The 12,758-nt window shown below is 39.6% G+C and overlaps 1 long non-coding RNA gene across 1 annotated transcript in view; it reads right to left on the bottom strand.

The window, feature by feature from the left end:
* Positions 1–1,590: 1,590 nt before the first annotated feature.
* LOC309384585 overlaps positions 1,591–12,758 on the bottom strand; it is a 131,215-nt gene continuing 120,047 nt past the window's right edge. Inside the window, exon 4 of the long non-coding RNA XR_014174082.1 lies at positions 1,591–1,650. This is a non-coding gene — a long non-coding RNA (uncharacterized lncRNA). The remainder of the gene's footprint in view (positions 1,651–12,758) is intronic.

Here is a 12,758-nt window from a genome sequence, read left to right on the forward strand (position 1 = left end):
CTGAACCACTCTGTTTCTCCAGCTCGTAACAATAATTTCTTGTTTATTGTAACGTGTTCTTAGAAAAATAATCAGGTGGGCATACCAATTAGCCCTAATATATTGCAACTTCTGACATGGTTTACACAATCAAAGGTCTAACTGTTTTCCATGAAACAAACATAAATCTCTAGTATTTTCTTGCTTTTTTCATTACCCATCTTAATACTGTATACATTAGCTAAACAAACTCATTTTTTTCTGCCTGTTTTAAAACTGTTCCATTCATTTGACATTTCTGTCCTAATACATGACTCTATTCTTTATTTGTAAGTTTGTAAGCAGCATTTCCAAGTTTGAGTAATTAATGCAACTATTTGGTAATTTGCACCTTCCCCCTCTTCTTCAGGTATCTTATACATCAATCTTCTCTCTTCTCTGAGCTACACACTTTTATTTCACATTTGTCAACATATCAGCAGGAGCGCTTAAACTGCTTCTTCTGCAGTTTTAAAATTATTCATTGAGTTATGAATAATTTGTGCCTAGTGCTTTTCTATTCATCAACTGGTCTACTGCTTAATCATGTCTCTCTTTCTAGCAAAAACAGTTCTTGAATCTTATTATTAGTTACATGTATATATTGCCCAGCTCACAATGACTCTGGGTAGTTATAGGTTCAACAACAACAATTTATTATTACAGTCTTAAACCAGCAACCAGTTATAGGTTCTCTTTCCACATATATTTTTGTCAATGTATCATTTAATGTAATAGTTTTACCTTTAGTCACATTTGCCTCTGATAAATTCCTTCCATGATTGCTTTTAAGGATTCTTACCATATTTGTACATTTATTTATGATTTCTATTAGCTTCTTAAAAGCATTTCTTATTTCCATTTTCTGACCCTAGAGCAGGGCTCCATTTGTTGACATTCTAGACTAAATCTTGCCTTGTGTTTCCTTGCTTTGTCTTGGTTAACTGCTAGGTTGGTAGAAGCTGGGACAAGTAATGGGAACTCACTGCGTTACATGGCGCTAGGGATTTGAACTGCCGAACGGCTGACCTTTCTGATCGACAAGCTCAGCATCTTAGCCACTGAGCCACCACGTCCCTTTACACATCAAAAGGTTCAAACAAAAACAGCAGTTCCTGATGTATAAATTCTGAGAGAGAGGGAAGGAAACACACACACAGAGAGAGATGGCATAACAAAGCTAATTCTAATGCACCCAAGTGTTTAATATGAGTTAATTTGTTTTGATTTGATCTGTAAGGCTTCCTAATTAGCAAATAACTCAAAGCATCTTACACGAAAAGTTAAAACCATAATGTTGCAGAAATGGAATAACATAAATATCAAAGGTGCTTTTCTTTTTCAAGAGGCAACTGGACTTTCTGTTTTTTCTTTGAAGACCTTTCGCTTCTTGGATGAAAATCAGAAAATCCAGTTGCTTCTTGGGGGGAAAAAAAGCACCTTGGGACCACCATTACCTGGGTGACTAAAAATCTCCATTAACATCTCCAGGGAATAGAAAAACTATTAACTATTAATAATCAATAGTTATATTACTAGTTATTAATAATTAACTATTAAAAATTATAACATGCCAGTGAGTTCACAATCCTTTTCTCCACAGCCCAGGGCTTGTTGGATCTATGATGCAAGCTGGAGAAATCAAGGAAAGTGTGGTTAACAGCAACCCTACAATTCAGGGTCCATATGACCTTGTAGATTAAAGTTTGCAACCCAAGACAAAGTGTTTTTCAAATTTAGCTTCCAGCTAATTCTAGTCCCTCTGTGATCACCCATGCAAATGTAGGAGAGCTACTGTGGGCTGGTAGTTTAAGGGGTGGGCTATGAATAGGGAGACTCAGGGACAAGTTCATATGCAGGCACAAAAAATGTGATGCATTATTTCAGGGCATTCTTCTTCATTTAGCCTACTACACAGGGTTGTTGTCTTGAGGAAAAATAGGAAGTGGAAGTGCTTTGTTCTCCCCTTTGAGCTCCTAAATCCCATACTTTTTTATCCAGGTTGATTTTGCAGTATTGTATTTATATTATTATGAATTATTGTTTTATTTTTTTAATATTGTAATATTGAAAATTATTAATATTGTAAGCAACTCAGAGTTACCATGTGGCAAGATGAGCAGCTAATACATTTTACATATATAAATACATACATACATACATACATACATACATACATACATACATACATACATATGGCACGCTGTGTGTGTGTGTGTGTGTGTGTGTGTGTGTGTGTGTGTTCCAGCATAACTCTGGAACGCCTTGAGCCATTTCAACCAAACTTGGTACACAGATGACTTACTCTCTTGAAAAAAAATATTGTGGGGGTTAGACTCCCCTAAAACTGTTAAGATACAGCCTGTTGTGCCTTAAAATGGCTTCTATTGTACTGCCATAAAATGGCTTCTACTGTACAGTGCAATGGTAACAGTTTCACAGTACTCCACAAGGGGGCTCTCCCTGGTAAGGGAGACAATTCAACATTAGAAATTACGTTTGGTCCGGATATTTTCCCCCTATAAATAAAAATCTGGGCAATGCTGGGTTATCAACTAGTAATAAATAAACGATAAATCAGAAGGAAATGTTAGGTATTCCAACCTCAGTTCTTGAAGGAAAGACAAACTGTAACTTAAAATATTTGACACAGCTGTCATTTATTTTTAATCTAATTTTTTATAAAAATAATTTATACAGCTGTAGTACTTAAATGTTTCAGAAATATATACCCCTCTTCTTTCATTAATTCAGACCACACGCAACTATCCTGCCTGACCCCCACACAGAAAATTAGCCAAGCAAAAATAGGTACAGTGTTTACAATGATTTAGATGTAATCTATAACATGCATCTTTCCTCCCTATCTAATTAATTCCCCTAATAGAATTAATCAGCACCCTAAATACAAGGCTTGCTAGCAATTAAAAAAAATTAAAAATGCTATCTATCCTAAAATACAATTATCCCAACAAACTCAATTACACGCCTCAGTTCTTTCTTAAATTGTGTTGCTGACTTGTTTCTTCAAACCAACCTGTGCCTTATTCAAGTTTTGATTGTTAAGAGAAATTGCCACTCTCTAAATCAGATGGTGTTTACAAAAATATACAGCCACGGTACTTTATTACCCCCATGGGTGAAATTAAATTGATACATGGAAACCAAATGAGTAAAGCCAGGCAGAAATCGGCTTCTTCGGAGTGTCCCGTCCCCCCCGCCATTCAGTTAATGCCTTTTCTATTAGAAGAATGTTTCACCTTCTTCAGGATTTCACAAAGACAAATCACCATTTCAGACTCTGGAGATCAAAAATAATTTAGATCTAATCAACAAACATCAGTTACAGAATTTTGGATGGTGGAGACTGGTTATTTTCAAATCCGGCTTTGAAAGAGGCAATATCTTTGTAAGCTGCTGACTTTTTCCTGGCTTCTTATTCTTATATATAGCCTGTTTCCCCAAAAATAAGACCTCCCCAGATAATAAGCCCAATCGGGCTTTTGAGCACATGCGCTAAAATAATCCCTCCCTCAAAAATAAGCCCTCCCTGAAAATATTGCAACACAGCAGCAGCCATGAGGTGACCAAGCTCACCACCTCCTGCAACTCAAAAATAATAAGACCTTCCCAAAAATAAGATCAAGCGCTTATTTTGGGGGTCAAAAGAAAATAAGACCCTGTCTTATTTTTCGGGGAAACAGGGTTATGTATGTATGTGTGTATATATGTGTGCATGTCACTTTTTCAGTGCTAGTGTAACTTTAGTCACTACATGAATGACTACATACATGAACTCAATTTTGTATTAAATACTCTCCTATTTCTCTTTCAAATTAAGCATGACTGTAGACTTTATACTAGTATGTATGTATGTATGTATGTATGTATGTATGTATGTATGTTCAGAGTATTGTAGCTCATGACGTTTCTCCTATTGCAACATTCCATTATCCCCAGTGATAGTATAAAGTCTACAGTCATGCTTAATTTGAAAGAGAAATAGGAGAGTATTTAATACAAAATTGAGTTCATGTATGTAGTCATTCATGTAGTGACTAAAGTTACACTAGCACTGAAAAAGTGACTTATGACCATTTACACACTGAAAACTATTGCAACATCCTGGTAGTCACGTGAACAAAATTTAGATGCTTAGCAACTGACATGTATTTATCATGGTTGGAGTTATGGCTAGGAGAGCCTTTGCACAACTTCATGTTGTGCTCCAGTTGTGGCCCTTCCTGGATCAAGTTTTCCTACACTCATTCGTTCAATCCCTAGTCACCTCATGGCTGGCCTGTTTTAATGTAGTCTGCAGGGGACTACCTTTGAAGAGCATTCAGAGGCTGCAACTAGGTGCAGAGTGTGGGACTGAGGGCAGCTATGGGGGGCCCAAGAATGGCCCCTGTAATGCTACTGCTCTGCCAACTGCATTGAATGCCAGTCTGCTTCGGGTCCATTTCAAAGTGTTGGTGATCACCTTTAAAGTCCTGTTTTCATACCAAGAAAAGACTATCAGGTAAAATAGCATCTCATAGGAAAGCTCTCTGATTTAGTCCAGGGGGAGCTACTGCCAGGCTGAGTGAACAAGATGGATTAATTGTCTAACCTATAGCTGCCTCGCATGAGTTCTCCAACTAGATCAAAGCATCTGTGTAGGGAAAGGTGCTCTCATTCGTGGTAGAGTTTAATCGGAGAGCAAACTCCTGCATCAAGTGGATAGTCTCAGTAGCTCAAGTATGCTATTGTCTGAAATCACCCTTTATTCATTCCATGCATGTTTCTCCACAACAATGATTCATGAGCTGATACTCTAAAAGAGCTACCGAGCTCATACAATATTAGATAAAAATTACAAGTGAGAAGCTATTTTACTGCTATTTATTTTCATCAGCTAAGCATCGCTCTCCTAAATGTCATTGCTGGCTGGTCGATATTGGTTTTTCAGTCTCCTGAAAAGTTTGGTAATTCTTTTTTCGCACCTTATGTATAAAAATCAATAATAGTTTGCAATTTGTTGAAACTGTGAAATGGCCCAAGTTGCTACTAATGTATTTCTGATTTCTCCTTGTATTATATTCCCATTTGCCCCACAGAATGTAAATGATTTATTCTCAAATTGAAGCCCTGTTTATTTGCTTGCTTAAAGTAGTTCCTTAGATCTTAATGCTCCCTGCACATCTCTCAGCCTTACTTTTAAAGTTGCTTCAAAGAAAAATAAAGATGCCACTGTGGTATATGAAGATGACAAAGAGTATATGTGAGTGAATTTTATGCTCTTGTGGACCCAGTGAGCTGAGACTTCCCAGAATTCCCCAGTAGCATGGTCAAAAGGATGCATGAGCCGAATTCTTTGCCAGTTGCTGAATGACAATTATACTGCTTTATGATTATCGATATTTTTTGAAGTATAAGATGCTCCAGAGTATAAGATGCACTTTAGTTTTGGGGGAGGAAAATAAGAAAAAAAATTCTGCCTCTACCTACCAGCATCCATTGGTATTCATCTGGCTAGCATCCTTAGCAAACAGCCTGATTCAGCAAGAGCAGCTGATTGGCGGGTGGATCAGCCTCCCTGAATACCCCAAATCAGCTGTTGCCAAAGGTCAACTTTAGCAACAGGATTGCTGGTTGTGAGCATGTGCGCCGAGGGGGCAGTGGTCTGTGGCAATCCCTGCAGCCTGGAACAGGTCTAAAATGCAACATGCAGAGGCCAAAGGGTGCGGGTGGATAAGGCTACATTCGGTGTATAAGACACGCCCAAATTTTCACCCTCTTTTAGGGAGGAAAATTGTGTCTAATACTCTGAAAAATACTATACATCCTGTACATATCAACATATCCCACTAAGCCCATTGTGCTCTTTCTGAAACCCAACCCAAATGTTAACTGAATTCAAGTGTCATACAAATCTGTATTGTGACTCTCTAAGGGACAGGAAAATCTGAACTATATAAACTGTTATAAGTTGAGAACTACCTGTCTAATAGTAATAGTATATAGTATAGAAGTAAAGTATAGTATAGAGGCAGTTGTTATAGTAATAATACTGTGTAGAAGTAATAGCAATAGAATTAGAATATAGGAGACATAGTAACAGGAAGCATTCATATATATTTTTGTAAGCTTACACATTATTTTTATGACATTCCTTTGTTTTACAAAATAAAAAGTCTCCCCATCTCTTATAGGGAGATATACAAACTTTATCAAGGTCCATTTGGGTATGATTTAAAAAAGAATCTGTGACACCATCTTTATCCATTATGATTACTACTAGAGACAACCTGCCCAAGTGCCATACAAGTGTTTATTTTCCAGTGCATTCACAAAGCTGAAATGATACATGCTTCTTTAAAAGCAACTTGTTAAAAGACTGGAAGTCTTTAATAAATCATTTTATTACACTTATTCCTCTCTGACCATTCTGATGCTGAGCAACCATTTTATGTGCTGGGAAACCAATATTTGTTACGTGTAATTGTATGAAGTGACACTAAGCTGGCTTTATGGAGCTCTGATTCTTGCCCCTGATTTAAGAATGAAAAAAATGCATTTCTATTTACAATTAAGTTTGGCATTAGCTGGGACTATTTATTTAGTTGGATCCCACTTTATTTTACAAATAACACAAGGCAGCAAACACATCCAAAACATCTTTCTCCTCCTATTTTCGCTACAACCACCACCATATGTGCCACCAGTAGCCTCCCACCATCCAGTACGATCCCACAGAGTTGGCCTCGTCAGGGTGCCGTCGGCCAGACAGTGTCGGCTGGTGACCCCCAGGGGGAGAGCCTTCTCTGTGGGAGCGCCTTCCCTCTGGAATGAGCTGCCCCCGGAGCTTCGCATAATCCCTGACCTCTGGTCCTTCCGACGTGCCCTAAAAAGTTGGGTTTTCCAGCAAGCCAGCCTGGCCTGTTAATTTTAACTCATTTTTAAATGTATTGTCCTATAAATTTGGTGGGTTTTTTTTGGATATGTATTTAATTTCTTTTTAACTTTTGGGATGTGTGTTTTTTAATGTTGTACGCCGCCCTGAGTCCTTTGGGAGAAGGGCGGCATATAAATCCAATAAAAACAAACAAACAAACATATGAAGTGGGTTGGACTAAAAGAAAGGGACTGGCCAAAGTCACCCAGCTGGCTTTTATGGGCAAACTAGCCTAGAAAACTAGGCTGTTTTCTAGCCTAGTACTTAACCACTAGACCAGGGCTGTTAAACTCCCGGCCCACAGGCCAGATGTGTCACCTGCTGGCCACGCCCACACCTGGTTCAGCGAAGGAGAAAAAAAGCCCTGATACATCATGTGACGCCGCCACGATGATGCGAGTTTGGCAACCCTGCACTAGACCAAACACATCTTCTTAATACTGTCTAGCAAGATTCACATAAGGCCAAAGCTATTGCCTAGATCACAGCTGCAGGGATTCATATAATACTCTATGCATAATCAAGGGTTCACACACAACCCATGATATTTTAACTAAGCCAAAAATCAAGCATTCCATTTTATGCTGTGAACTCAACTGTGTTATATCATCATAGCAAAGGGGCAAAATGACGAGGGTGCAGCTGTGAAGCAACCTGTTTCCTCCCTCCTGTATGCATATGTATGCATATAAATAAAATCTAAGACTATAAGATGTATGTATGTATGTATGTATGTATGTATGTATATTTGTGAGGTGTGTAGCTGACATGCTTTCCATGCTTTTGTGTGTCATTTTCAGTGAACTGTGCAGTCAGTCATTTGTCTGGTCTCAGGTTGCCATCTAGTGTTTGACAATACAGTACAACTTTTCTTTGAAATCACGATGTTACAGACATTAATGTGGTATCTTCATGTTAAATTCTCCAGTAGATAGATAGAAATTTGTGTAGAAACAGAGAATAACATTTTTAGGATTTGGATTCTACCTCAGGGATGCTTATTTCCTGAGCCATGATGTGTCACCTTCCTCTATGTCACTATCAAGCAATTAAATAGTTTTTTTCTGCTGAACAAGTATTCATCCATTTTACATTGCTGCTCAATGCTCACCACATTGGTGATATACAAGAAGTTGAAACAAAACAATAAAATTGAACAACCAATCTAGGGTCAAGAAAACGCATTCCCAATTTACCATGCAAAAAACAGCAATGAAAAACAATAACAACCAACAGAGCTCATTTGGATCCCAGAGGAAACACACAGGGTTTGAGTGCTTTATGAAAGGCTACCTGGGAGAGGGAGACATTTGAGTCTCCAGGGGTGTGATCTTCTGCTGTTACTAAAAATGCCTGGATTAAAAAAGATGATATTGCTAGATATTTTTAAAAAATGCAGAGATCTGGTGGCATAAGCAGAAACAATTGGAAACAGTTTATTATGTCACACTTAGTCACAAAGCCGTTGTGTTAAATAAGCATATCATGAAATGTCATAAACTGTCCACATTGCTACATTCCAGACCAGCTGCAGCTTCTGAATGCTCTTCAGGAGCAACCCCCATTTAGAACACATCACATTAATCCAAATGAGAGGTGGTTAAGGTATTAGTCACCATAAACAAGGCCATGATCCACACTTGTTCTTTGAGTAGGACTCATAACTCCAAAAGACCTCCCAAATTGCACATCAGGTCTGGTGTCCTCAAAACACACAGCTGTTCAATCCTATCAGGTTGGACTAATGCCTTTTCTTCCCCCATCCAAACCTCCACAGAGACTGGAAAGAATCTCAATAGCATTGCTTGATTGGGCTAAGGTAGAGATGTAGAGTTGGGTATCATCAACATACTGATTTACATCATGCCAGCTGATGACCTTACCTAGGAAATTGGTGATGAGACCTGTTGTCTTCTTTCTGTGTTTGAGTTTGAACTAACCACATTGAAGGACAATTCTTACCTCCAAGAAAGCTATTAATGTATATTAATAGAACACATATATCGGCACCCCGGTTCAACCAGCTGATTCCATCACTGGCCATTGGGGGCGAACATCTGGCCCCCGTGGATCAGGTACGCAATTTGGGCGTCCTCCTAGATGCCCGGCTGTCAATGGACGACCATGTGACAGCCGTGGCAAGGGGGACATTTCACCAGGTTCGCCTGGTGCGCCTATTGGACCGGAACGCCCTTCGCACAGTCACCCATGCGCTTGTGACGTCCCGGCTAGACTATTGTAACGCTCTCTACATGGGGCTCCCCTTGAGATGCACCCGAAGACTGCAGTTGGTTCAGAATGCGGCCGCGCGGGCAGTCTTGGGAGTCGCTAGATACTCCCACGTAACACTTCTCCTGCGCGGGCTGCACTGGCTACCTGTAGCTTTTCGGGTGCGTTTCAAGGTGCTGATTATCATCTTCAAAGCGCTCCATGGCACAGGGCCTAGTTATTTGCGGGATCGTATCCTGCCCCACACATCCCTTCGGCCGATTCGCTCACACAGAGAGGGACTCCTCCGGGTGCCGTCCACTAGGCTGTGCCAGCGGCCGGTGCCCAGGGGAAGGGCCTTCTCTGTGATGGGCCCGACCCTCTGGAATGACCTTCCCCCTGATATTAGAACAACCACGGACCTCCGCTCCTTCCGTAAGAAGCTCAAAACCCACCTGTTTAATCTAGCCGGCTTGGCCTAATTCCAGCTCTCCCACCTCAGTCTGTATTTTTAAATTTTGGTCTTAGGCTAAGTTTTTAATTTTTATAAATTTGTACAGGGGTTTAAAGTTTAATTCGATTTTAACTATATTTATGATTATTTGTATGGTTTTTAATTTGGTACCTGTACACCGCCCCGAGTCCCTTCGGGGAGAGGGGGCGGTCTAGAAATCAAATAAAATAAAATAAATAATAAATATATACTGTCCAATAAACCGTATTTTGAAAGTGTGGGTATGGTTCTGCATGATCCTGAAGAAAGAGGCAGCTGCATTAATAAACTACTCTTAAAAGTTTAATAATTTGGAACCCTGAAAAAAAGATCTGTCAGCTTAATCAATAGCAGAACATCACTTTATTTTCATAAGGTCCAAAACAATTCTTCAAAATTATTTTTGAAATGTGTGGAGAGGTGCTAGCACATACAACTACTGTATGTACATTTGTCTGGGTGATCAGCATTATCAGCATCATACTCTGAGCAGATGGTATCTACTGCTATAAGTAGAATTTATGCATTCCTTCTGTTTCAATTTATAGTCCACTGCAAAATTTGCAAAGCCAAAGAGATAATATATTGATATTTTTTTTCAACAAGGTACTTTCATAATAGAGGAAGAAAGTAATGCAGCAATCAAATAAAAGGAGTCTGGAACAGGAATGTAATATGCATGTAATATGTATTTTAGACAAGACTTTTCCTTTCAGATTTGCAAGATTCTGATACTATAAATGTACAATTGAAAGTAATATTGGTCTACATAATTTTTGGTTTGCTTGTCTAGTCTACCCTAAAGGATGGATACCACTTTTGCTCTTGTAAGGTCTTAAGCAATTATTCATACACTATATGTGCTAACAACTCTATACATATTTCAAAAATAATTTGGAAGAATTGCTTTAGACCTGAAAACAAAACAATGCTCTGTTATTCATTAAGCTGGCACATCTTTTTTCAGGGTTCCAAAGTATTAGACTTTTAAGAGTAGCTTATTAATGCAGCTGCCTCTTTCTTCAGGCTCATGCAGAACCATATCCACCCTTACTGGTAACAATTTATTTCTTTTCCATTTTCAGCATTCCTGGTTTTGCACACTTCTTTTTGTTCAGCATGGAGCACTGAACAGCTCATGGTGCTCTCTGTTGTTGCCCATGTTTGGTGACCACAGGAGGACCACAACAGGAGATTTGAACTGTAAAGCCAAAACATGCTGTGAAATGCTCTTAGCTAACTGATACCAGCTGCACAATCATACTGGTTTCAAAAACACAGTAAAACAAGGTAGAAATCAAACAATCAGCTGATCGTTGATAAATAGCAGAAATTAAAATAGAAAAATGATTAACAGACCACGTAATAGTACTAAGATTAAAAATGACTTAAGTTAAAAATAAAACCATTATTGCTGATATACCATAACACAAAACATAGTTTTCATTGTTCTGCACACTAACTAACTGAGGCATCTGAAAAAAGTAATAAACTTAAAGGTTAGTTTCCTCTGCCACTAGATGCTGCTCCTGCAGCATTATGAATTAGCTTACACAATTTTGTCCACTCAGCTTATTATATAATTCAATTGCATAACTTTTCTGGCACAAAATGCACAACCTGGAGAAGAAAGATCTTTATTTTATCTCACCTCCTCCCAAATCTGTGAGCTTTGCTCTCCAAGCCTAACAATATATTCAGCTCTATTTGCACAGACAAATATTTCCATACTTTTCCTTTTTCAAGGGCCAAAACAGTTCAGGCATACCTTGCTACAAAATATATAGAACAGTGTTTTATTTTGAACCTAGTGCAGTAAAAAAAATGGAGGAGATTGATTTGGCTAAAATATCTATTGAAAATACACTTTCGTTTCTATGCACAGGTAGTCTTTGACCTATGAACTATGGTGCTGGAGAAGACTCCTGCGAGTCCCTTGGACTGCAAGACGATCAAACCGGTCAGTCCTAGAGGAGATCAATCCTGACTGCTCTTTAGAAGGCCAGATCCTGAAGATGAAACTCATATACTTTGGCCACCTAATGAGAAGGAAGGACTCACTGGAGAAGAGCCTAATGCTGGGAAAGATTGAGGGCAAAACAAGAAGGGGACGGGAGAGAATGAGGTGGCTGGATGGAATCACTGAAGCAGTCAGCGGCAGCTTAAGTGGATTCCAGAGGATGGTAGAGGACAGGAAGCCCTGGAGGAATGTTGTCCATGGGGTCGCAATGGGTCGGACACAACTTCCCCATTAACTAACAAGTCTTTGACTCATGACCACAGTTGAGCCCAACATTTCTGTTGTTAAGTGAGACATGTATTAAGTGAGTTTGCTCCATTTTACCACTTTTCCTGCCTCACTTATTAAGTGAATCACTGCAGTTGATAAGTTAGTCCGGAGACTGCAACTGGTCCAGAATGCGGCCGCGCGGGCAATCATGGGGAGAATGAGGTTCTCCCATATAACACCTCTCCTGCGCGAGCTGCACTGGCTCCCTGTGGTCTACCAGGTGCGCTTCAAGGTGATAGTTACCATCTTCAAAGCGCTCCATGGCACAGGACCTAGCTATCTGCGGGATCGCATTCTGCCCCATACATCCCTGCGACCAATTCGCTCTCACAGAGAGGGACACCTCCGGGTGACGTCCACCAGGCAGTGTCAGAGGGCGGCGCCCAGGAGTAGGGCCTTCTCTGTGATGGGCCCAGCCCTTTGGAATGACCTCCCCCCAGATATCAGGACAACGACCGATCTCCGCTCCTTCCGCACGAAATTCAAGACCCACCTGTTCCAACTAGCCGGCCTGGCTTAACTAGAACTTTCTAACCTCCCTGGCAATTTTAATATTTTAATATTTTATACGTAAATTTTGGGGTTTTTAACTGTTTTAATTGTTTTAATTGATTGTTAATTATTTGAACCTAGTGGCTTCCATTTGTATTTGACTGTTAAATAATAAATAAATAGTCACCCAGTCGTTAAGTGAATCTGGCTTCCCCATTGACTTTGCTTGTCAGAAGGTCGCAAAAGGTGGTCACATGACTTTGGCACCCAGCAATGGTCATAGGTATGAACCACTTGCCAAGCACCTGAATTTTGATCAC

Source organism: Natrix helvetica (genome assembly GCF_964273705.1).
Source record: "Natrix helvetica genome assembly, chromosome: 1".
In the NCBI taxonomy this organism is placed as follows: Eukaryota; Metazoa; Chordata; class Lepidosauria; order Squamata; family Natricidae; genus Natrix; species Natrix helvetica.